The sequence below is a fragment of the Lutra lutra genome, chromosome 1, assembly GCF_902655055.1.
Source record: "Lutra lutra chromosome 1, mLutLut1.2, whole genome shotgun sequence".
Taxonomy (NCBI): Eukaryota; Metazoa; Chordata; class Mammalia; order Carnivora; family Mustelidae; genus Lutra; species Lutra lutra.
Genome location: NC_062278.1, coordinates 187,826,326 through 187,851,735, shown reverse-complemented (window position 1 = coordinate 187,851,735; position 25,410 = coordinate 187,826,326). Strand labels below are relative to the sequence as shown.

General features: G+C 39.3%; 1 protein-coding gene across 1 annotated transcript in view; it reads left to right on the top strand.

Moving 5' to 3' along the window:
* TAFA1 (TAFA chemokine like family member 1) overlaps positions 1-25,410 on the top strand; it is an 866,756-nt gene that overhangs the window by 190,787 nt on the left and 650,559 nt on the right. Inside the window, exon 2 of the mRNA XM_047747161.1 lies at positions 7,691-7,811. The gene's annotated coding sequence lies outside the window, so the exon portion shown is untranslated. The remainder of the gene's footprint in view (positions 1-7,690; positions 7,812-25,410) is intronic.

Genomic DNA, 25,410 nt, shown 5'->3' with positions numbered 1-25,410 from the left:
CTGCTCAGTCCAGTAAGGGTGGTAATCTCACTCTACCCATTTTATAGATGAAGAAACCGAGTCTTTCAACACTTAAGTAAACTGTTAAGATCATAAGTACCTAAAATAAGACTTGATCTCTGATATTTATTATCCCAGATTCCTAACTCCCAAAGCCCCAGTTTTTCCCTCTATAAAGAGGATTTTATTATCTTAACTGCATCCACAAAATTGTAAGGGTTGTAGGAGAGTGAACATAGAAATGCTTCATAAACTATAATGTACTATACAATTCTGTAGGCTATCTATTACTATGTAACAAAATATCCCCAACTTTGTGATATAAAAATAACAATTTATTATTATCTCTCGTGGTTTTAGAGCATCTTGCTTGGACGTGTCACATAGTTGCAGTCAGTGGTGCTGGGCTCAGAGTCATCTCAAAGGGCTTCTGCATTTAGATGGCTGGCGGGTGATACTCACTGTTGGTTAGGACCTCAGCGAGGATTGTGGGTTAGAACACTACACACAGCCTCTTCATGTGGCCTGGGCTTCCTCACCGCCTGGTGGTGGCATCCTAAAAGTAAACATCCTTAAGAAGAAGAATCAGGTAGAAGCCATATTGTTTTTTATGATGGGGTCTGGGAGGTTTCATAAAATCACTTTTGATTAAGGCAGTCAGGGGGTTCCATTAGGATCTAAGGAAGGGATCTAGATGCCACCTCCTGATTGGGGAGTAGCAAAGTTGTATACAAGTCATGTGTTAAGAGAAGCATGTGGGATGAGAGATACAGTTGTGACCCTTTGGGAACTATGACCTGCACCAAAGTGGAATTAGGCACACTGAGTCAGAAGCCAGGTGCAAGTTAACAGGAAGAGAAAATCAGAGCAGGTTACTAGGAACAGTAACCTGTTCCCCCAGGGTGACAGCAGATTAACCACACAGCATCCCACAGTCAGATGATGGTGGATGTCTGGGCTCAGATCAGGGAAATTCTGCTCATTGTTGCATTTTTTCCCTATCTTTTTATATGATTTGTTCCTGAATTTGTAAAAAGAGCCCCAGGTAATAGTGTTATAAAAAAAAAAAAGCTATCAGGAAACATATCAGGGATATAGTTCCCCATCTTCCCACCATACATTCAGAACCAGTATAAAAGTGCTGGTGTTGGGTTCTGTTGTCTGCCTGGATGGGGGCCCACTACAGAGCACAAGGACTTTGGGCCTGGAAATCCCACAGACCTAGCTTTAAAGTTTCTTTTAGCTGGATGATCTTGGTCAAGTTACTTAATTTCCCAATCTGAAAAATGCTGATAATGATGAAATAATCATATAATGTGCCTCAGGGGCTAGAAAACAGAAAGTTCTCAATGCACATTAGCTTATAATATCACTATTAAATAAGTGTACTATTGCTTTTATAAAAAGGATCTCACAAAAACAGCATGCATGCTGTTTTGTATCTTCTTTTTTCATATGACAGTTGTATTTTTTTTTTTAAATTTTATTTTTTATAAACATATATTTTTATCCCCAGAGGTACAGGTCTGTGAATCGCCAGGTTTACACACTTCACAGCACTCAGCACAGCACATACCCTCCCCAATATCCATAACCCCACCCCCTCTCCCAACCCCCTCCCCCCATCAACCCTCAGTTTGTTTTGTGAGATTAAGAGTCACTTATGGTTTGTCTCCCTCCCAATCCCATCTTGTTTCATTTACTCTTCTCCTACCCCCTCAACCCCCCATGTTGCATCTCCTCTCCCTCATATCAGGGAGATCATATGATAGTTGTCTTTCTCCGATTGACTTATTTCGCTAAGCATGATCCCCTCTAGTTCCATCCACGTCGTCGCAAATGGCAAGATTTCATTTCTTTTGATGGCTGCATAGTATTCCATTGTGTATATATACCACATCTTCTTTATCCATTCGTCTGTTGATGGACATCTAGGTTCTTTCCATAGTTTTGACAGTTGTATTTTGAACATCTTTAAGACTCTGGAAATAGACACCTGTAGCAATCATTGTATTTATGAGATGCATACCTCCCCAGTGTAGACATGAACTGCAATTTGCTTATCAGTTTCTAATTGTTGGCTATTTAGCTTTTTAAAAACTTACTTTTAATCCATTGTATATAACACTGTAAAAACCAACTTTAATACTTGCCTAATTATTTTCTTACTGCTTGGCACATTTACTTAATAAACAAATGAATATTGACAAATTTCTAGAACTGGATTTGCTGGACTCAAACTGTCCTTTTCAAGAGTTTTTAAAATTTATTTCTTATTATGTAAAATTTCAAAATGTGAAAAAATCAGAAAGGACTGTTTAATGAACATCGATATAAGACCAGCATCTATATTTAGTCTGTTAACATTTTGCCACATGTGCTTGATCTGTGTTTTTCTTAAACATTGAAAAATAAAACACATCCATTATGACATTTTGCTCTATGCTATAGTATGTTTTTCATAAAAATGAGGATTTTTTCCTACATAACCATCATATTATTATAATACATAACGAAATTAAGTATAATTTCCTAATATCACCTAATACAGTCTATTTAGAAATTTTCCAATTGTATAAAATCCATTTTACATCCTTTTGTGGTATTTTTTCAAGTCAGACCCCTCGCAAGAGCCTGAATTACCTAGGGTCATTGTCTCTTGAGTGTTTTTTTATCGAAAGTCAGCCCTACCCCCTATATCTCCCCCTTGAACACTCAGTTGTTGAAGAGCTCAAGCTGGTTGACTTTTCCCTTTCTGACCCTTCAAAACCCCCATTTAAAGAAAAATCTCGGAAGTGAGATTGCTGGACGAGAAGGCCATCGTGGTTGTAGGCAGCCCTCCTGGTGTAAGCACTTCACAGCCTTCAGAACTGTGTCTCCGAAGTGAGGTTTTCCTTGGTAGACAGGCGCACTCCATAAAAAGGGTTGGCTTTGGCAGGACCTCCCCCTGCCCCCCACTTCTAGCAGGGACTCAAGGGTCTGCTGTTCAGTATAAAGCTTCCATAGGGTAAGGGGGAACCACTGTACCAGAAAGAACAGTCGGTTCAATGGAAAAAGTGGCCTGAAGTCCAACACAAGAAAAGGTGTTTTGAGAGATTTTATTCTACTCCATTCAGAGGCCGGTGAGTTTCTCCTGGGCACATTTTTATTCCTGCTGCTGGAGGAGCTGCAGCAGAGCGGCATTGTCACAGACACGCCTTGAAATTCTGGTTCTGCCTGTGAGTAGGGTGACTTGTTACCTTGAGGGGGAAAAAAAACGCTTAAAAATCCCATTTTACTTGGCACTTTGATACATGCCAGGGACTGAGTCCTTTTTGGAGGACTCAGCTATCTTTCCCCTGCTGGGGGGCGAAGATATTGCTACTGAGAGGTGAGCAGGTCTCTTATCCTCCAAGACAGGGCTTCTCAGACGCTTATGTACATAAGAATCACCCGAAGGGCAAGGCGAGCTTGAGATAACCAGAGATTCTCCTGAGATTTTGTTTCCGTAGATGAGACCCAGGAATCAACTTTTTTTAACAGCCATCCTAAGAGACGTTGACTCAGGTGGTCCACCACCCCTGAAGAAATCTGATTTGGAGCCTTGGTTTACTTGTCATTGAAAGGTTACTCTTTATAGCAACTGCTATGTCCCAGATACCTTATTGCTACATTACACACATTGACTGTTAATCCTCACAGACACCTTATGAGCCAGATTCTCTTTGTACCCATGTTTTTCAGGTGAGGGAATCAAGGCTCAGTGAGGTTAAATAACTTCCCCAATGTTCACATTGCTACTAGGCAGCGAAGCCCAGATATGGTAGTACATGTGGACTATGGTGGTGTAAGACTTAAATTGATTTGAGGGCGCCTGGGTGGCTCCATCGGTTAAGTTTCTGCCTTTGGCTCAGGTCATGACCTTGGGGTCCTAGGATCAAGTTCTGCATTGGGCTCCCCACTCAGTGGAGAGCCTGCTTCTCCCTCTGCCTGCCCCTCTTCCTGTTGTGCTCCCTTGCTCTCTCTCTCTCTTTCTTTCTCTGTCAAATAAACTAATAGAATCTTAGAAAAAAACCCTTAAATTGATTTGTAATTCCAAAAACTCTAAGAGTAAAAAGCTACTATTCTTTGGTGGAATGCAAAGACTATTTCCCATTCTGGTTAAAGAAGACTGTCTGAGGTGCTCTGTTAACTCTATTCAAACCGAGGTAGACTCTAGAGATTGGACGAATGCTTTGCAAATAGAGAGCACTCAATGCTGGCTTGTTGAATGAATAAATAAATATGTTCTAATATATTCCAGTACTCTGCAAATGTTAGTCTTTAAGCCCTTACACAGATGATACATTTCTATGTGCCCTCTCTTAATATCTCTTCTTGGTCCAGTTCTGCTATATCCATACCATACTACTATCAACTGGAGATCCATGGCAACCATGGATCGCCAAGTGACCTAGCTGCCTTTGTTTTCTCCTGTCCATCTGCCATGTTGAGATGGTGGGGAAATCTTTGAAGTGGACCTCTTCAGCGCAGAGTCCTAATACTGGCTGAATCACTGAGACCCTAGTCTGGTCCCCTAGTCACTTAAGGCTTCTACTTGGCTCCCGTTAAGGAGAGTTCTTAAAATCACAGGTTTGCGTTTAAATATCAGCTCTGACAAGATGGAAATGGGTTAAATTCTCTGACTGTGATTTGCCACCTGTATCAGGTGAAGGGATGTTGTCAGTAATTAGCGGTAAAGGCTTTAGAGATATTTCGCCTATGTTTGAGTCTCTGCTCTATTGTTTACCAGCTCTGCAAACCTTGGGAAAATAACTTGCTTATCTGAAAGTTGGGGCAAATAGTAGTATGTACTTTAGAGGACTAGCATGAGGATAGAATAAGCAATAAAACATTTTAGCACGGAGCCCACCATATAGTGAGTTACCACTAACAGTAGCCAGGTTATTGCTCGAAAATGAGGTCATCATACCTACTCCTTTGGAAATTTGAAAGAATGAAAGTTACTCTGATGTTTTGTAACTGCTCTGTCAATAATAATTGTTATGACTACTATCACTGCACCATGAGGTCAAATTCTGAGATTTATAAGACTTTTCGCAGCGCTAACACTCTGTGATTTTTAAGAAATAACAAAATTAATGACCAGCCATTTAAACTTTGAAAGCTAGGGTACCACCATAAGAAATGACCACATGACGTTGTTTCTGAGGCTGTTTGGGAGATGAGGAGTTCTGACTGAGGGCTGCCTTCCAGAAAACAAGATGTTGGCTTTATTGGTGAGGATGGATATAAATATTTCCATGAGAAATTTCACTTTCTGAAGATTAGACAAGATCCTTGAGATCCGCTATTCTTTCGACTAATGGAAATGCCTGGCCTTTTGAGTGTTGTTATAGTGTTCAATCTGGGGATAAGAAACACACAGCCCTTGAGGACCTTTCAGAAACCAAAGATGAATCTTTCTTGTTGTCACCTCATTGTGGTGAGCCTATCCAGCTTCTCCCCTGCACCTTAGGACAGACTGCTGGGGCAAGGTTGCCAGATAAAATAGAAGATGTCCAGGTAAATTTTAATTTCCGGTAAACAATGGCTTTTTAGTATAAATATATCTATATATGTAAGTATCTATGTATGTATGGACAATATGTCCCAAATATTATAAATATTTATCAGCTAATTATGACAACCATAGGATGTCCTGAAGGACAGTGCTTCTCAATCTTTATTATACATATAAATCACCTGAAAATTTTATTAAAATACAGTTTCTGCTTCAGGAGTTGAGATGTTGACACTACTACTTTGAGAATCTCATCTGAGTGGCAAATGTGAAGGGTAGAGTCTCTCAGACTTGCCAGACTCGAGTCTCACTGTGGTACTGACTGAAAATACAGACACTTTGCCATAACAACACACCACAGACTAGGTGATTTAGATAAGGGCAGGGCTGAAATCCAAGATGAGGTAACAGCGGGGTTCTTCTGAGGCCTTCTCCTTGGCTTGTGGACAGCTGCCCTCTGCCTCCTCTTCACATGATTTTTTTTCCCTGTGTCTGTGTGCCCTTGGTCTCTCTCTGAGTGTCTTAGTCTCTTCTTAGAAGGATGCCAAGCAGATTGGACTAGGGCCCACCCTAACAGCCCTGTTTTGACTTAAATATTTCTTTGAAGTGCCCATCTCCAAATAAAGTCACATTCTGAGGGAGTGGGGGTTAGGGCTTCAACATAGGAATTTGGGGAGGACACAGTTAGTCCTTAACTGTATCTGGGACTCCTTGAGACAGAATTTCTGTGGGAGGGGTTTTCAGAGACTCAATTTTACCAGCTAGAAGCTCTGGCTGAAGATGACTATCCCAGGTAAGTTTTACCAGGTGACATTTGGCCATGAATCAGAATCACCTGGAGAACTTGTTAAGACCTCCAGGTTTTTGATTTGAGAGGCAAGGATGGAGCTCCAGATTCTGCTTTTCCAACAAGCGGTCATTCTTAAAAACTACAACCTTAGACAAATCTCTAAAGACCTCTGCAAACCAGGGACAGTGGTCATGTCTCCTCATGTGGCTCTAGTGTGGATTTCCCGAGATCAGGAGGGAAAAACTCTTGAGGATCTAGAGCCTTGGATTAGGTGAAAATGAGTTATAGTGATGCATTTTCTACAGCCTGTGAGCAGGAAAAAAAGTCAATGTATTTTCATAAACAGAAAAACATTGATTTTTTTTAAACTTTCCTCTGATTCTATACTTGAAAATCAGTGAAGTATACTTCATTCTTATCCCCATAGTGGTCTTTATTGAACTGCACATTATTAGACCCCATGAGACCATTTTCCCAGATGTGTTTGGGCTCACAGATCAAATAGACAGAGGTTTCAGATGGAGAAGAGTTGAAAGGGTGCCAAATTATGTGATTAAGCCTTCATTCTCCTAAGAAAGTGCTTTCTTGTTACAACTAAAATTCCTGAGCCATGAGTTACTTTGATATTGGTTGTGTTAATAAACATGTAAACAAAGTCTTGCACAAAGAGAAATCAATAGTTTTTTAAAATTTATTTATTTATTTTTACAAATCTGTAAAGATTTTTGACTCAGTCTTTCTGGCATATTAGAAATCTAGAATTTGGCCAATCCAGATAAATAGAGAAGTCTTGAGCAGATGGATCTCTCTTTATATGTCAGTTTTGTAAGGGTCTCCCATTAAAAACCAATGCTTTGTAATTTTCTCTTTTTTCTGAGATGAGATATAAGTGACAGGTTGATAAACAATTTTAAAGGCCTTGTTTATAAAAATGGGACCATAAATTGATGATTTTATTGTCATAAGTAGCAGGTCCATGCATCTCTTGGGAATCCAAGAAATCAGCTAGGAGATGGTTTCTGCTGTTGTGTGCTCTTAAATATGTTGTTTTCAAAGCTTCATCTCTCCTTCAGTGCACTGGTTGAAGAATGCTCGCTACTAGGACTTACATGAGAATTAAATGTGTCCAAAGTCACTCCTATGCCTTCACTGAAGCCTAATAACTTCATATGTGACAGGTGTTTTGTTACTTATATGAAAATACATTGGAATGTGTTGTCATTTTTTTTTGTTCATTTTAACATTTTCTCCCTTTTTTTTTCCTTCCCAACTAACTGAAAAATCAAAACATGAGATTGTGTTCAATTAGGGAACCTTGTCCAGAAACATTGTAAGCTTTTTGTTTGTTTTGTTTTTAGATCTTGAAATGATAAGAAAACGGAGACCCAGAGTTTAAACCTCTAGACCAAGATCAACCAGCTGGCTATGACAGAATGGAATTCAAACATAGGATTTTGGCTGCAAATGTCATTTCCTTGGGTCAGTACCCTTTCAGTTGTTCTTTTTTTTTTTTTTAATTTAATTTTTTTTTTAAATTTTCAACATAACAGTATTCCTTGTTTTTGTACCACACCCAGTGCTCCATGCAATCCGTGCCCTCTCTAATACCCACCACCTGGTTCCCCCAACCTCCCACCCCCCCACCCCTTCAAAACCCTCAGATTGTTTTTCAGAGTCCATAGTCTCTCATGGTTCACCTCCCCTTCCAATTTCCCCCAACTCCCTTCTCCTCTCTAACTCCCCTTGTCCTCTATGCTATTTGTTATGCTCCACAAATAAGTGAAACCATATGATAATTGACTCTTGAATTCAAGGTTGACAGTCCCTGGGTTTCAATGTTAAAAACTGATACAGGGAAAATATACAATTCGTTGCTGTTAATTTAGGAGCTGATTAGAAGGTCTCTATGTCTCATCGATAATAGTCTTTATCTATTGGGTTTATTAATAATTCTGTCAGATTTATCAGTTTTATACATTAGAATTCCTGGTCAAGAGGTAAAGTATGGTGGAAAAGTAGAACAAGTCTGTTGAAAATTGAGATGTAGTATTTAAAACATCGAAGCAACCTGGATCCTGGGGTTTTAGTCTAAGTGTTAACTCTTTAGTTGTTGAATTGGAGAAGTTCTGGACAGCTGAGGTAGAGGTTGGATACTTGGGAACTTAGGACAGTGACTATTCACCAACCAATAAATGTTTAAACTCTTTAACTACTGGCAAAGCAATACTAGTGTGAAAAGGACGGATACCTACCTAGGTTGAAAGCCTATGTCCCTAAATAGCCCCATTTGCTTAGATAGTTAATGAAAATTGATGTTCCTGGTAAAAAGACAAATTCGCAGCATTTTTTATTTTCCTGGGCTACTAAGAGCTGTGAAATAAAGGTTAAAATTAGGGTTTTAAGCTAAAAATGCCAGCTATTCTTAATCATAAGTATGCATCATCATTGCCTTTGCAGTTTTCCCAAAATTCATGTGCCTTTGAATTTTGCTATGATTCTGATTCAGTAAGAGTGGGCTGTGTCCCTGGAATCTGTGTTTTTAAGAGTCTTCCCTAGATGCATCTGCTATATTGGATAGCTCCTGTTTTACCTCTAGATGTACACTCAACTTTTTTTAGTCATGCTCTAATCTCAGAAGGCCACACTCTGAGGACTGCTTTGATGAACTCCCTTGCTTTCTGGCTTCCTGTTGGGTGCAGCCAGCAGAAAGTTAAGGTGGGATGTGGAAGGAGGCAAGGAGAAGGAGGCTGGTCTATTTTAGTCCCTCGACTCCTTCTCTAAGGGATCGCTTTGTCATTTTATTTAGTCTTTTTTTTTTTCCCAAATAAGGAATCAGTTTGGATTGGCTTTCACTTTGACCAAAGATCAGAGCTCCTTCAGAGCTTATGTCTTTCTTTCCAAGTTCTTGTAACTGTTCCCTCTCTTGACCCCTTCCAGCAAAGATGTGGTGACAGCTCTGTTGGCACGAATATCAGGGCACTATTACAGCTTTCATAGTTTCCTTCACCCTTTGTAAACATTTTCTTTATTAAAACTATCCCCATTTTTCTATTTAATCTTGCCATTTACTTTCTGGTGGAACTTTTTTTTTTTAAAGATTTATTTATTTTAGAGAGAGAAAGAAAGAAAGAGCATGTGTGGTGGTGGAGAGGGGAGAGGGAGACAGACAGGGAGAGAGAATCTCCAGCAGACTCCCTGCTGAGTGGAGAGCCCAATGGGGGCACCATCTCATGACCTTGAGATCATGATGTGAGCCAAAACCAAGAGTCTGATGCTTAACTGACTGAGCCACCCAGGGGCTCCAGTGGGACCCTTTTCTAATAGGCTCTGCCTTATCCACTTCTCCAACCTTTCATTGAACTTAGATGATCTTTACGAAACCTCCCATTGCCAATAATCTGACTGTCCACAAAGCTCAGATGAGTCAGGGGGAATTCTGCCATAGTTTATCTAAGGTACAATGAGAGGTAAGAAAACCAGCTGGAATTCTGGTATTCTCCTTCGAGCATCTTGTTCCCCTTCGTGTGAAATGCCTGAAGAAAGTCTGGCCAGTTCTAGGTGGCAAAGAGTAAATAAATTGAGGATGATCCTAGGGACAAAGAACTTAAGTGGACTTTGTAAGTTTTATTCAAATTATACAATATGATTAAAATATAAAAGAGTTTGCTCTCAAGGAGAAATTCTTAAAGAAGCCTTAACTAGGTCTCTGTTTGGCAGCAGAATTTTATGACTCTCAGTATTTGCATAGTCAATTAATCCCTTAAAGTGATGACTAGTAGGCAGTTTATTTGGACGGTACAAGAGGCTAATTGGTAATATTGTTACACAAAATCTTGTGGGCAAAAATTATGCCTGTCTTTTAAAAAATGTGCCTTTGGTATTTGAAGGGAGAGCTCTAGTGCCTTGGGCCTCAGGAATTCACCTGCTGATGTCAGAATTAATGAAGAATATGGAAACTTAAGTGTAGGATGGATGGAGTGAAAATGCATTAAAGATTAATGACATTAGACTAGTGGGAGAGCCACATTTTCTGGTGATCAAAGACTTTGAGGCTTTCATCTGAAGTGCCTGGGAGAATGTTGAACATCTTGGAATTTGTCATATAGCCTTTGGTGAAACTCTATCAGCCTGCTCTTCAGCAAGATGCTCCAAGAAATATCCCCCTACCCTCAAGCTCTGATCTGTTCATTCATTCAACAAATGTTTTTTGAGTACCTACTCTGTGCCAGGCCCCCTTAAAAAACCTGAAATCTGATGAGTGTAACACACACATTGCCACGCAATGTAGTGACATGGACACATTTTCTTAGATAATGCAATGAGAACACTTTTACTTTCTGAGGTGGAGTAATTACTTTTCTTGTAATATTATGTATTAGCATAACTAGAAATCCTCCAGTTGTAAAATACTCCAAACATTGATTGGGCAATAATAAGAAACACTTGAATGTAGGAAAAAGTCGGGGAAATTCTCAGAAGCTAGAGGAAAAAAACCCTGAGAACAAGAGAGGGGAGTAGGTGCTCCTGTTCTGTTTGCCTTGTGCGTAAAACAGAAGGGGAAACTTCTCACAGGGCACGTATAAAAGGGGACAGTTCGCCAAGAGTGTGAATTTGCAGACACACTGGGCAGTCAAATTTAAGCCCCACTGCTATGTTCTGAAGGAAAACAAGATGGTGCTCCGAGAACACCCAGCTAAATAATCTGGCTACAATTGGCCAACCATGTGTTATGGAGGCTTCACTGGAGAGACTGCGCTTGGAGTGGGATCTGAGGCTGAGTTGAACCAGTGCAGTGTAGACCAGGGTTGAGCAGTCCTTGCGGAAAGCTAACTGTGTGATAGTCGTGTGGGCCAGAGAGGTCATGGTGTGTGGGAAGCGCTGAGAGCCATGCTATGGTTGCAGGGAGTATATCAGGAAAATCTGTGACGTTCCTGACTAGAAAGCTAAGCTTCTAAGGGTTCCATCTTTATAGGCAGGATTTTCATCCCCATCTGAACAGCAGTGGGCCCTCCTGAGGGTTTTAAACGGTGTCATAACATTAAAATTGTTATTTTTAAAATCTCCTTCTTGGGCTGCCTGGGTGGCTCAGTGGGCTAAGTCTCTGCCTTCTGCTCAGGTCATGATCTCAAGGTCCTGGGATCGAGCCCTTCATTCTGCTCTCTGCTGAGCGGGGAGCCTGCTTCCCCCTCTCTCTCTGCCTGCCTCTCTGCCTACTTGTGATTTCTCTGTCAAATAAATAAATAAAATCTTAAAAAAAAAATCTCCTTCTTGCCCCTTTGTATAGTAGGGGGTGCAGTAGGGGAAGTGGGGAAGATGATCCCAGGAGAAAGCACATGGCTTAAACCCTGGTGGGAACCAGAGCATCATGGATAGAACACCATGAACTGTAGGGAGGGGAGCCAGCCCCCAGAGAAGGACGTAAGACTTTGTCCAAGGCTTCGATTTTATGTCTGGTACTTGAAAGGAGTAGATAGAACACTCCACTCCAGGTGAGCAGGAAACCTGTGCCATACAGGTACATGGATGTTTCTAGTCGACGCGTTTAAAAATAAAACGTGAAATATAGAATAATAAAGCAAACCCTCCTGAACGCCAAAAATTTGTTTTTATGGGATCACCTGGGTGACTCAGTTGGTTGATTGTTGGGCTCTTGGTTTTGGCTCTGGTTGTGATCCCAGGGTCCTCCTCAGATCGAGCTCTGTGGGTTGTGGTGAATATGGTGGCTGCTTGGGATTCTCTCTCTCCCTCTGCCTTCTGCTCTCTGTCCCTTCACCCCCACAGCCCCCTCTCACAAGCTTTCCTCTCTTAAAAAAAAAAAAAGTTTAACTTTTTATGGAATGAAAGAGAAAAGTTGATTAGCATTAAGTTTGAGAGTAGAAGTGATTATAGAATGTAGCTATATATTGATTTCAGGATTAACACATGACAAAGTTCATTTTGTTTTGCCTTTTTTTTTTTTTTTTTTTTTTGGTCATTCTTCCACCCTGCCCTAATTTCTCACCATTGCACTTCCATGGACCATTTTTCCTCTGGCTCCATCTCTTCCTGTAATGATCAATATTCTTCCCTTCTTTCTTTCCATGTCTTCATCTGGATAACTTTTATTTCTTTCATATCTTAATAACAAAAACTAACACCACTGGCAGCTTATGTATCACTGCAGTTCTAAGCACTTCTAGGCAGACAATTTTTTAGTTCTTACGGTGACTATGAGGTAGGTGTGTACATTCCTATTTGCAGATGGGAAAGCAGACTCAGGTAAGCCAAATTACATGGTAAAAGGTCCAGTGTTTAGTAATAGTAGAACAAAGATTTAAACCCAAGCATTCCACACACAAAACAAGCAAACAGTTGGTTTAGGCAACTTTTTTTTTTAAAGATTTTATTTATTTATTCGAGGGAGAGAGAGCACAAGCAGGGGAAGCAGCTGGCAGAGAGAGAAGCAGACTCCCCACTGAGCACAGAGCCTGATGTGGGACTCGATCCTAGGACCCTAAGATATTGACCTGAGCGGAAGGTAGATGCTTAGCCATCTGAGCCACCCAGGTTCACCTGCTTTAGGGAACCTTAAATTGGTTGTACATCACCCAGGATCTTGTTAAAATACAAATTCTGATTTTGTGGGTCTCAGTTTTGCTCATGTGTGGACCCTACTGAGTAGCAGTCGAGTATGAGGGGCATTCTGGGAATATGTAGTAAATGAAGCAATGCATGAAAGAATTCAAGTAAAGAATGTGCTAAGATGTGTATATTACTGATTTCTTTGTTTGGAGATCCTATTTTGACCTTGCACTTAGGATTGTCTGAGTAACTTTCTCAGTTAAGTATTGATGGGGCCCCTGCTATAGATGAAGTACGGTGGGAGTTGTACCCATGAATGAGATGTGACCTCTTTTCTAGCCTGGAAGCTGGGGATGGCACTGTGATACAGGCAAGGACTCTGGCTCAGTGGTAGGTTCCTGGAGTACACTCACTGCCAGCTAGCTCTCCCTACTGCTCGTCATCACAAAACTAACCACCAGTGCCAATCTTGGTGCTAAGAAGTGTTTTACATTTCACTTGATTCCTTCAACATCCCTACACTGGCGATACTCCTGCTTTTCCCCTTCTGCACATGGAAAAGCTGGGGGGCAGAGAGCAGTTGAGTAGCTTACCCAGAGATACAGCAAGGCTGCTGACCTTGGGATCCAAGTGGTTCTAATGCCAGAGCCCCATTTCTTTATCATAACGTTCTTGTCATCTGGGATCACAAAGCAGCAAATAGAGTTAAAATGTAAAATATAGAATACTATGCAAAAATGCAGGGATTTTCACATTGATAAAGATTCCTTTCGTCAGTCTTGTTTCATATTTTTTAATGCAAAGGAAAGAAAACATAACCGATAATGCTGGCATTCCCTTTACCCCTCCATCTTCCCATTTCCTCTCCCACTGTCTTCTAAGATAGGGGGGCATACTTGAGGTCATTGTTTTCTATTTCTAGAAAATTTTTTTCTATTTTCTGTTTCATATTTCCAAACTGTTTGTTTGGTATTTGAGTATTCAAAATACCCAGAAATTACAATATATGGTATGTACATTTCTTTCACATTATGTTTTTGATAGCCGTGTGTGTTGCATTACATGGGTATAGCTTTTTCATGTTAAATTCTCTATTCCATCTTAATTATCTCTTCCACTATTGGTGGACTTTAGGCTTTTTATAACACAATTTCATGAATTCTGGTTCAAATGTTCTCAAACAGTCTTCTGGGATACAGTGCAAGAATTTTGTAGGGTATATACTTAGGAATGGAGCTGTCAGATTGTATATTATGTCCCTTTTAGAAGTTACTGATATGTTGCCAAATATGCTGCAAAGGGTTTGTAACAACTCAGTTCCTTCTAGAAGTGAACACTATTATCAACACTTTATGAGGTCAGATACTTCCCCCCCTACTTGAGAGTATAAAATGGTATGCTATTATTACTCTCATTTGCAGTAGTTTGGTTGCTAGTTGAAGTTAAGCTGTGTGTGTGTGTGTGTGTGTGTGTGTGTGTGTGTGTGTGTGTGTGACTACTGGGTTTCTATTTTCCCTGTTTGTATCATTGGCTTATTTTTTTCCCCAACTCATTTGCAGAAGCTTTTTCCTGTTCTGAATACTGTTTCTTATTTATGTATGCATACAAATAACTGTTTGCATTCCTTCGCTTCTTTAGATTAAACTATGCCTAAGCTGATGCTTTTCATTTGGGCAAATTTTGTTTTTTCTTTTGTGAATTGTACTTTTCCTTTATTAAAGTCTTCTTTAGCAGAGGCAGCACAACAGAATGTTTAGGAGCTTTGTTTCTGGAGCCCAGCCACCTGAGATGGAAGCTGGGTTGTCACTTCCTCTCCTATCCATCTTGTCTTATCACATTACATTCATGAAGACCTTTATTAGAGTGTTGAACAGGAGAGGTGTTGGAAGAGGTGGGGTCAGTGGAGTTCCTTGTGAAGCAGCAGCATTGGCATGACTGAGAATTGTAGAATTTTGTTGCTGGCGCCATACTGTTGTATGGGTTTTAGTCAAGTGATCATTGGCAGGGAGTAGTCATACTGTGTGTGAGGAGAGCAGACTCAAGTCTGAAATGCTGTAAACTATTGTAGGTCTATCACTAATCTGCTATTTGACTTCATATATTTTTTTTTAGTTGTCATTTTATTATTCAATGTCCCTCACTAGATTTGTGAGGATAATGCCTATGTCAATATTATTGTTCCAAAAGCCTAAAATAGTATCCAGCCTTTTTAAGGTAGTTAGTAGATCCTAGAATGATTAAATTAATGGTCTCACTTTACCTCTCTATTTAATAATATCCATAAAATGAAGTCGGTGGAACTTACTTTACCTCCCACGATGAGCTGGGAAGATTAAAGTAAATCATGTGCTTTGAAAATCTACCCATACTTCATGCCAACCACAGTACATGGTGGATAGCAGCAGACAAGGAATCACAAGTAAGTAATATGTTTGCCTCTTTCTAGTACTAAAATGTGAATTCTATGAGAACAGGAATCTTATCTGACATGTTTGTGGCTATGACCCAGACACCGAGACTACTGCCAGGAACACAGATATTTGTTGGATAAATGGAGTAGAATTTAATCAAGATATCTTTAGTAGACTCAGAAAGAGTAAAGAAAACTATAAAGTCGAATTCAATGGTCTGCTGTGAGAATGTATATGAATCAGGGTGTATATGGGAAAAGTAGAAAAGAAGAAAGTAGAAGAAAAAAATGGATTGAAAACCTGTAAATGAGAATGAAGGAGACAGTGTCTAGGACTGAAGAAAATCCTAGACTGAAAAGGTCAAATCGGTGTTTTTGGTTGTCTTTCAAACTGAACAGGATCAATTAAGTGACCAATCTGATTGGACAAAACTGGTCATTAAGATGGTAAGGGAACCACAATTTAACTGTAAATGCTAGATTTAGTATTTGTAAGTCTATGAAGAGAGATGAGAGCAAGAAGTCTGCAGCTCTCTGACCTTTTGCATTCTGCAGAAGTGCTTTAAGACTTGGATGGTTGCCTATGCTCTGAAAACAATAATAATGTATGCTGGAGAACTTTGAATTTATATTTGGATTTTGCCTATCCTAATATTCTCTATGTTCTCATAAAAGTAGCTTTAGTAGACATCTGTTGTTTTTGTTTGCCTTGCATCTTTTTTTTTCCCCTCTCCTAACAGTATCCCTGTTTTTTCTGGGGAATAACCTCCTGGTCTCATTTTTGTGTGAGGATAGACTACTTTTCTATTTCCAGGAGGGGCCATGTGACCCAGGTCAGGGCAGTCAACATAGACCATTTTTCTGGTCACAATGCTTGACTCAGAAATGGAGCCTAAGACCCAAGATAGGCACAGGCTCTCAGTTTGGGGACTTTGGATCTGACTGTTGTGAAGGGGAAGTCACCTTTCTACTAGGGCTGGTGCATTGACTGTTTTTCAAAAGAAAGAAATTGAAAGAGAGAAAGAGAGAAGCTGCCCAAGAGAAGAGGACTCAAAGAAAATGAAGAAAATAAAGAAAAACTGAATCCTGGTGATGTTGTTGTGCATCTGAATCTTTTTTGCTTGAAGTTCTTCTAGTCATTTCAGTCAGGTCAGCCAGGAAATTCCTACTTCATTGAATTTCAGTGGGGGTTCATTTGCAATTCAGAAGAGTCTTGATTAATATATTTTGATTAAAAAAATAGAATTTTCCAATGGAATTGAGAGCAGTGTTCAGACCTAGGCTAGTTGAAAGTCAGGAGGATATATCACACACCTTCGTCTAGGTAGTCAGTTACTGAAAATGCATCTTTAGAAACTTCACTTCTCATCGGTGTTTGTATATCTATAGTTAGATGTGAGTGCATATCTAGAGCTAGAATTAGATGATCTCAAGGTTATTTCCAGGTCAAAAATTTAAAAATCAGAGACAGATTTTCTTGTAATGACCTCATGATCTCTCTTGTATTTGCTGGAAGCTTCTGATGACCAAGGCTACCTCTTATAAAATTCCAGAGTGTATTCTGCCATTCATTCCCTGTCCCTTATATCTGCTGAAGTTTCCTAATGTCCTGATAACAGAAGGAGGCACTGCCACTGTGATGATGATGATGGTGATGATGGTGATGATGAAAGTAGCTATCATTTTGAATCCTCACAATACCAAGAACTTTACTTAAGTCATTTCACTTAATTCTTACAAGAACCCGGTGAGGTAGGAATTGACATGCAATATGTAATCATTGATCCAGCATGAGAAACTTGGGTTTATTCATTTTAACTTTACCCCACCTGCCCTGCAAACACAGATAGCCTCTCTGTCATTACCCTAATCAATGCCCAAAGTCTTATTACCATTTGAGGAACATACAGGTGCCTAAGAAATTGAGAGGTATATTTATGGAGTGTCACCGGGCCAAATGAGTTGAAATCTACCAAGTCTTTTACGATAAATACAAATCTCCCATGCTGGGTGTTTATAGGTGATGCTGTGTTCTTTTGGCTTTCAAAGGAGGATCACCTGACAGGTTCTTCCTTCAGTGATGGCTGGGCAACTAAGGATGTGGGTGACCAATCATCTATATGACCCACTAGTCTACTTGAACAGTGTTATTTCAAGTCATCCTCCCATCAATTTGCATACCTGGATCTTCCTGGGTAAATGATCTTCAGTCTTTTAAGGCAGCTATCCTTATGATTGGATTCTAATCTCCCAGAACTTAAAAAAAAAAAAATTAAGTAGTTCTTTTACTTCCCTTTGATCCCTCTGCTGCCTCCTCCTTCTCCGCCTTCTTATTCTTTTTGCAAATGTTTTCTCTTCTTGTTCTTTCACAGTTGACAGGAAGGAGTCAAACTCAGAACACAAATTATTAGTAACCAAAAAAAAAAAATGTCTTTTCTTCAAAATCAAGAACATAAACTTGAAACCATGCCAGAAGGTGAAAGGATATTCTTAGAATTAATCTTCCAATTTCATAAAAAGTGAAAAGAAAAAAGAGTTGACTTTCCTTATTAAAACATTGTGCATGTTCTTATTCCAAGACCATTTCAATCCTCATTTTACAGATTAGGAAACTGAGGCAAACAAAATTTAAATAACGAGTCAAATGTTACAGATTTACAAGCTAGACAGTCAAACCTACATGGGACTGAGAATCAAGTCCTGCTATTATCCACTGAGCTTGCAGGAAATAAGCTCATGAATTTTTAGGAAAATGATCCTAGAAAAAAGTTACAAATAATGGCTTTTAGAAAGGATTCCTTTTCCCACACGTTGTTAGGGAATGAGCCAATAAAACATTTAGAAGTCCATTTAAGTTTCTAAAATATATATAACCAATGCATAATAGTCTTTCACAATGAACATTGTTCTCTGGAATTTGTAGTTTATCAATAAATTTCTAGGTACTGGTTTTTGCTCTCAGTTTTAAAAGGACTTTGATATGGTCTATATGTAACTCTACTGTTAAACTTTGCAACCAATACCCATTTTTAACGCCTTCATAGCTTTATTTCTCAATAGCTAGTGGGCTATGTGTTAACTATTTTAAATAATTTTAGTCCTTAGTCCTTTGTGATCCTGTAGAAAATGGAAATAATTCTTTCTGTATGAACAGCTATTGGCTTTTCACATTTCCCATGAAAAATTTTGATGAATAGAAAGTTTCTCCTCATCAGTTCTTGATATGTCTTTCTGCATAATTTCTTGTGTCAGAATATAGGAAACAAAGCATGTGTATTAAATATCATAAGAGAATCTGGCCACATGCAAAGTAAAATAATTATACAATGTTCAACTTGCTCATTGTTGATAGTGAAATCTGCTTTTGATTAGCAATTTTCAGCTGCAGAAACTGAATATCACTTTGTACAGAAAATTTGGTTTTCAAAATGAGGAAGTGACTTTTTATATAAAAAGTCTTTTTATATAAATACATGCCTTAGCTTACTGCTATACATAGTCACCTCTAAACTACTAATATTTCTTCTGTTGTACATTTTCTTTCATGGCCTAAGAACTAAGGCATCAGATGGATGGGAGTGTAAATGTTTCAGACTGCAACTCGATGTAGACAGTATGTCAGTTGCTGTCCGTTGGATGTTAGAAATAGTATGGATATACTATGTCAGGTTCAACCTGTTGGACTACAGGTAATATTAGAGAGCTTCTCCATGTTCTTTCCACAAAGAGTGAGGAGGATTTTGCTTTGTCTTGTTATGTTTTGCTTCAAGTCCATCATAAAAGACCCCTGATTATACAGTCATTGTACCGAAGTTGGAAGAGAGCTCTAATGTGAAAAATACCAAAATGAAAATGGAAATCTAACATGACAAGCCAAAAAGTGGAGAATTCCCTTAAGATTAATTCTGATAACAATAAAGGTTAAGAGTCATCAAAAATCCAATAATGATATCAGGATGATTTGAATTAAGATCTATGCAGGAGGAGAGGAAAAGAATAGAAGTCTTAGGTGAAAGCAACCATCGCTTATGTAATGTAGCCGCTTAAATAGATACTGCAAACTTAAGTACAGGCTTTGAACCACTACATAGAGCATCATCAGATTATATTTAGAATGTGAACTCCTTTCCTAAGGCAGTTTTGACAGGTGGGAAAGGTCTAAAATTCTAGGGTGGCTTTATCCAAGGAGGACCTGGGGATGTGGCTCAGAGATACAGAGACCATGCTTTCTCTTCCTACCACTGCTGATATTCAGCTTGGAATTGAGTATCATTCTCCCTCAAACTTGCTTCTTCTTGAATATCCTCTATGAAGTTGTGAAGGGAAACACCGTCATTAGGATGAAATGGGGTAATGCACCCCTTAGCTTTCAGCCTGGCACATAGTAAGGTCTCAATAGGTAGAGAAGTTAGAGGTATAATGATGACTATGCATCACTTCATTTACTCCTTTAAGAACTTTATAAGGTAGGTACTACTATAACTTTCATTTTCAGAGGAGAAAACTGAGTGTCACAGAAGTCAGGTGGTTGAACCAGGATGGTTTGTAGGCTTCAGACTAGGTAGCAAGCTGAGGTCTCTCTGACATCAGAGAAAGCTGGTTGTGTTAGCCAATAATCTCTACAGGCTCTCCTGAGTGTCCAGTATGATTGGATAAAGACAATGAAGGGGGAAGAGGTTGTTATTCTCACATTCTTTCTAGCTGATCCAAAAGACCTGCTGCTTTGCTTTGGGTTTTTAAAGCTTCCAACGCCACTCTGTCATATTTCGAATGTTCTTCTCAACTGGAGAGAGACGGAACTGCATTAGCCATTAAATTGGAAACATGGCCATATTCTGTTTTCTGAGTGAACTTTTTAGCACTTCAAAGACTTGGAGTACAGCTTAATGGTGTTCTAGCTGTCCCTGGAATTAAAAGTTGAGTTGAGTGTTGTTTGCTGGTTTTTGTCCCCCTTTGGCTGATATTTAGAGAAGTAATTATTCTACTTGAGGCTTGCAAGGATGTGTGTACCATGAAACAACAACAAAGATAGACCTCTTGAGGAGTGCTGTGGATTATTTATTTTCCCCTTAATATTCCTTACTGAGAACAACTCACTGCCTACATTTTTTGACCCACTATAAATTCTTCCTTAATAGAAAGGTAAAAAGACTTTAGATCTCTCTCTCTCAAATTTATATCATCAGTAAATCATGCAGTAAACAACAACAAAAAAATCTTCTAGTCCTTAAGGTTGCCAACACAGGGGGGCAAAATCAGAGTTAGCTATTGCCAGGCACTGATTAAACACACCCAAAGGGGTCATTCTCCAAAGAGGCTCATGCGGTAGACCAAACAGGATCACAATTGCCCAATGATGAATTTAACCCCCTTCTATGTCCCCTCCTTTTGGCCATACCAACGGGTAGTCCTCTTTCTCTTGTTTAGATTCCCCAAGCATTTGCATTCCCCATGCTTGCATTTTGACAGTTGAGGGTTGTTGATGTTGTCCTTGTCTCCCTCTCTGCTTTCTTCCTTTATATCGCATGGGTTGAGTAGTCATTATGTTCTGTGTTCCTGCAGAGGAACAGGGGCAGATAAGAGGCACAGATCCTGGTCTTGAGTCATGAACTGACTAGTGTTCTATCTTCTGTATTATTAACACAGCTCCCAGTTTGAGACATTCAGGTGATGCTTGGTAGATACTGGGTAACTTGCTATGCTTAAGCATGAAGCAAGAAGATGATGAATCTCAATTTCCTCCTAGTAATAACCAGGAGAATCTTTCTGAATTATCTCCACCTGTGGCATATGGAAGAGAAGAAGCAGCAATTTTAACTCCTTCTAAGTCAGGAATACTGGGTTCTGGGAGATGTGGGTCAGATAGGTAAGAATGGATGATGAGAACTGAGTTCTAAGATGGCAAGGATCTGTGGGACTTGTGGTAACAGAGGATGGCATACTACATCTCAAAGTATCCAGATTCAAATCTCTGAAAACAAAACAAACAGAGCAAAACAGTGCCTATAGTCTTGTAGGCTGCTGGCTGCTGGGCTCTGATTAAAGAGAAACTGGGGCATGTTCAGAGGAGACCATCATGGATATCAAGGGTTCCATCATGTCTTTAACCCACTGAGCCACTCAGGTGCCCCTGCGGGTTCCATCATGTCTTATGAGAAATAGTTCGACCTGGATACTTTATCCTATGTAAGCAAGATCTCAAATAGAATTTTCTTCAGATATCTGAAGGACCGACCAGAGAAGCATATGACTTCTTCAGTGTCTGAGGCTAATATCAGGAATTCAGTGGGAGAGAGAGATTTTGCTTGAATATATTTGCTTGCATTTTTCAGTGGATTGTGATGAATAATGAATTCCTGTCACTGGAAGTGTTAAGACTTAGCTTGAAGAACTTACAGCTGGCATGTTGAGGAGGGGTTGAAATTGAGGATATTTATGATCTTTATCAATTTTTCTAATTATTGATTTTGTGAAGGTCAAGGTGTAGAGAGACATTCTGTGTGCACAGATAAGTATGAGCAACTTTTCATGAACAATTCCTTGCAGATACAGATGAGCACTTTATCCACTATGCCAGTGGTGTGCTGGGTATGTGCTGAATGGAGGTACAGAGGCCTTCAGTCTTAGGGATCTGTCAAATCTCCAGCTGGACATGTGTAGATCACTGGAAAAATATTATGGACCTCATAGCTTAACTGTCATCTGTATTGATGAATATTTAGAAAACATATTCACTCCATTATTAAATAAATAATACCTTTAAAGTCTAAAGAAAAAGAAAATAATAGGCTATCTGCCTATATATCCTAGCATAACAAATTATCCCAAACCACTGTCGCTTGAAATAACAATAATCTTTTATTATTCCATGACTTTTGTGTATATGGAAGCCCCTGAGTGGCCTGGCTGAGCAGTTCTGATTCAGGGCATCTCATGAACTTAAAATCAATATATCATGATTGGTAGGTTTGACTGAGTCTGGAGGATTTGCTTCTAAAGTGGTTCACTCACATGGCTGGCAAGTTGGTGCTAGCTACTAGTAAGAAGCCTCAGTTCCTTCCCACTTGGCCTTCTGCAGAGGTCCTTTTCAGTGTTTCATATTATGGGGATTGGATTTCCCAAGAGTGACAGATCCAAGAGAAAGTAAGGCAGAAGCCACAACATCTTTTGACCTCAGAAGTCACACTCCTTTGTTTTGCAATATCCTATTGATTTTTTAAGCTAGTCCTATTCATTGTGGAAGAGACTACACGAGGGCATAAGTACAGAAGTCAAGAATCACTAAGGACTGTCTTGGAGGCTGGCTATTACGTCTCATTAGCCCTACTCTTGTGGATTCATGTCTCAAGTATTCATCCACATTTGAAATATCTTAGTCAAGAAAAGTTTCATCATAATTCTCTTTTAGGGTTATGTTGTTTGTTGTTTAAGTTTTTCATTATGAAGTCACTCATAAGGGTGTTTTGAAGGACAGCCTGACAGCTTCCATCCTGGATCCCTTGGAGTGCAATTCCTCACATAGTCTTTTGTACTTAACAACCAAAGGACAAGTGGGCTGGGAAAAACTCCTAAAAGGAGATATTGAACAACCTAATATTACTGGTCCTTTGTTTGAAAATTTTAATGAAGGGCTGAAAATGTTCAGTTCTTACAATCTCTGGTATATAATTAAAACATATTTACATAGAGAGAGAATTAAGAAGTTATCTGCCTAGCCAATTATATTTATGTATATGAAATTCATATTGTCCTTCATTACTTTATGACACTTAATCTATGGCTCAAATCCTGACAAACTTGACTATTTTCTCAGTAAGAGAGTCATGAAAAGAAGGTTATATTGAGTCCACTCCATCAGCTTTTTGATGGGCTTACTAAACCAATCAAAGAATTGCTGTGTCAGAATATATCACTTCTTAAAAATAGGTGCTTGTGTGAGAGATATTTTTGTTTTTCTGGTTACAATTTTGCAGCACTGTTGGTTGCTAATTTTTTTTTCTCTCTCTACCACAGATTGTTATGGTATTTAACGTTTATGTGTTCTCTCTTAGTACCAACTGGGGCCATGGCCAAAATTCTGATTGGGAGTGGGTGGTGGGGTTGGAAACTATATATATAATGGCTGAACAGCTGTGATAATCTATGTTTTTGAGGCAATAATCATGAATAATGCAAACTTAGCTATTAAAATAGAATGGGGGATGACATCTTTTTGGTTAGGAATTTTAAGGAAAAGCTATAGTTTTAGAGTTATAATGATAATACCTATGGCTAGGTGTCAACATTATTACTCACTGTGCACTCAATTTGAGGATAAAAATGTAGCATCTTTCATTTAACCCCTGAAGAACAGGTGACAGAAAATCTATACGATGTCTTCTTTGAGAAGTCTTCCCTAAATTGGGTCAATGCTCTTGCTGAGTGCTCCCATAGCTCCCTGTCTTTATCCAACGTTAGCAGTTATGATGACTCATTGACTTCTTGGTATCTCTCACAAGAACATTGACTCAGTGAGACAGGGTCACTATTAAATTCCCAGCAATTTCTTCCCTTTGGGTATTAACATGGCCTCCAGAAAGCCCCAGGCTTACCGAGAAGAGAGTTTTTCCTCCACAAGTTTCCACCACAAGTATGAGGCATATAAACACCTCGTTTTCATGAGACCTCCTGGAGTCAGCTGTTCTCCCATGCAGTTCACTCTCCTCAGGGGGACAGAAATATATTAATTGGCATGAGTGGTCTCTAGGTAAAAGATCTGCCAAGGATGTGGAACTTGAAGCCTTTGACTACTGACCTGGCTCATACAAGAAGAGAGAAGTGAGGAAGGCATTCCAACCAGTCGAACCATAGGAGTAAAGACAAAGAATGGATATGGAGAAACTAGAGAGTCAAGAAACTATTGGCAGTAGTATTTGAATCTGTTTTCTAAACACGAATAGCACAACTTACCAATATGCTGCTTCACTCTCTTATAAATGGTATTTTATGCCATTCTTTATACCATTATAGACTAAGTCATTTCAAACTCTGGGCAGGGTAAGACATCTCCAAACCATCTGGAGAAGGCAGAAGGAGTTGATGTTTTTAGCACTCCGTGTATTGGTTGAGCAGATTTTACCCACCTGGGTGATAAACTTAGGTGTTAACAATAAAGCTGCTGAAGCAACAAAAGAAAGATAACAAGTGACTCAATGCGGTTTCTGAAAATAGAAAGCAGATATATTAATCTATAAAGACAACGATTTTTCTTGAAATGAATCCTAAAGCAGAAATTAACTTAGGGTTCTTATGCAAAGGATATTGAGACAAAGTGGTAGGTTATGCTTAATCAATAGCTGTTCAAAGATTAAATGTTATTGGTTCATTGGCTATACAGTGTGCATGACAGATAAAAGTAACAGGTACCTCACATTTCACTTTCATTAAGTGATCATATGTCTTTCAACCCCTCACCTCCATAGTTGCTGGTGTTCTTTCTGTCTTTCCCAAACACAAACAAATATGGTGTGCATACATGTGCAAAAGCAAAACACCCAGGCTCTCAGGAAATACTATATGATGCTTGATGTGTTTAAAAGAACACTTTGTGTTGGTGTCTTTGCCCTGAGGTCATTTTCTCTGTTGAAATTTTAAATGCATGCAAAATGTCATTAAGTAGTTCAGAATGTGATTTATTATTAATTGCCACTAAGATTTACTATAAGCCTCACTATGTGTTAGGCCCTGGTGCCAACCACTCTACAAGTGTAATCTAATTTAACTGACCAGTATTTGTATAAATTAATAGTGGTTTGGATAGAGTAGAGGCAATTTATTCACCTCCTTTCTTGGAATTCACATTAGAAGCAAGGTCATTACTTCCTTATCTCCCTGTTTGAATTAAAATAAGTGGGCTAGGACATTGGTTTGTGTTTCCTCCCCAGATCCATATCATTCAGGATCTGTCTACAACTGTGAGCAAGGCGGCTGTGAGTTTCTGTCCCTGCCAGATGTTTCAGGCCATACTCAGAGGCAGACAAATGTGTCCAGTGGAGCAGTCACCACTTGTATTGGCGCCCTTGTCTTTGGCAGATCCAAATAACCTCACTGAGCAGTTGGGAAATGCTG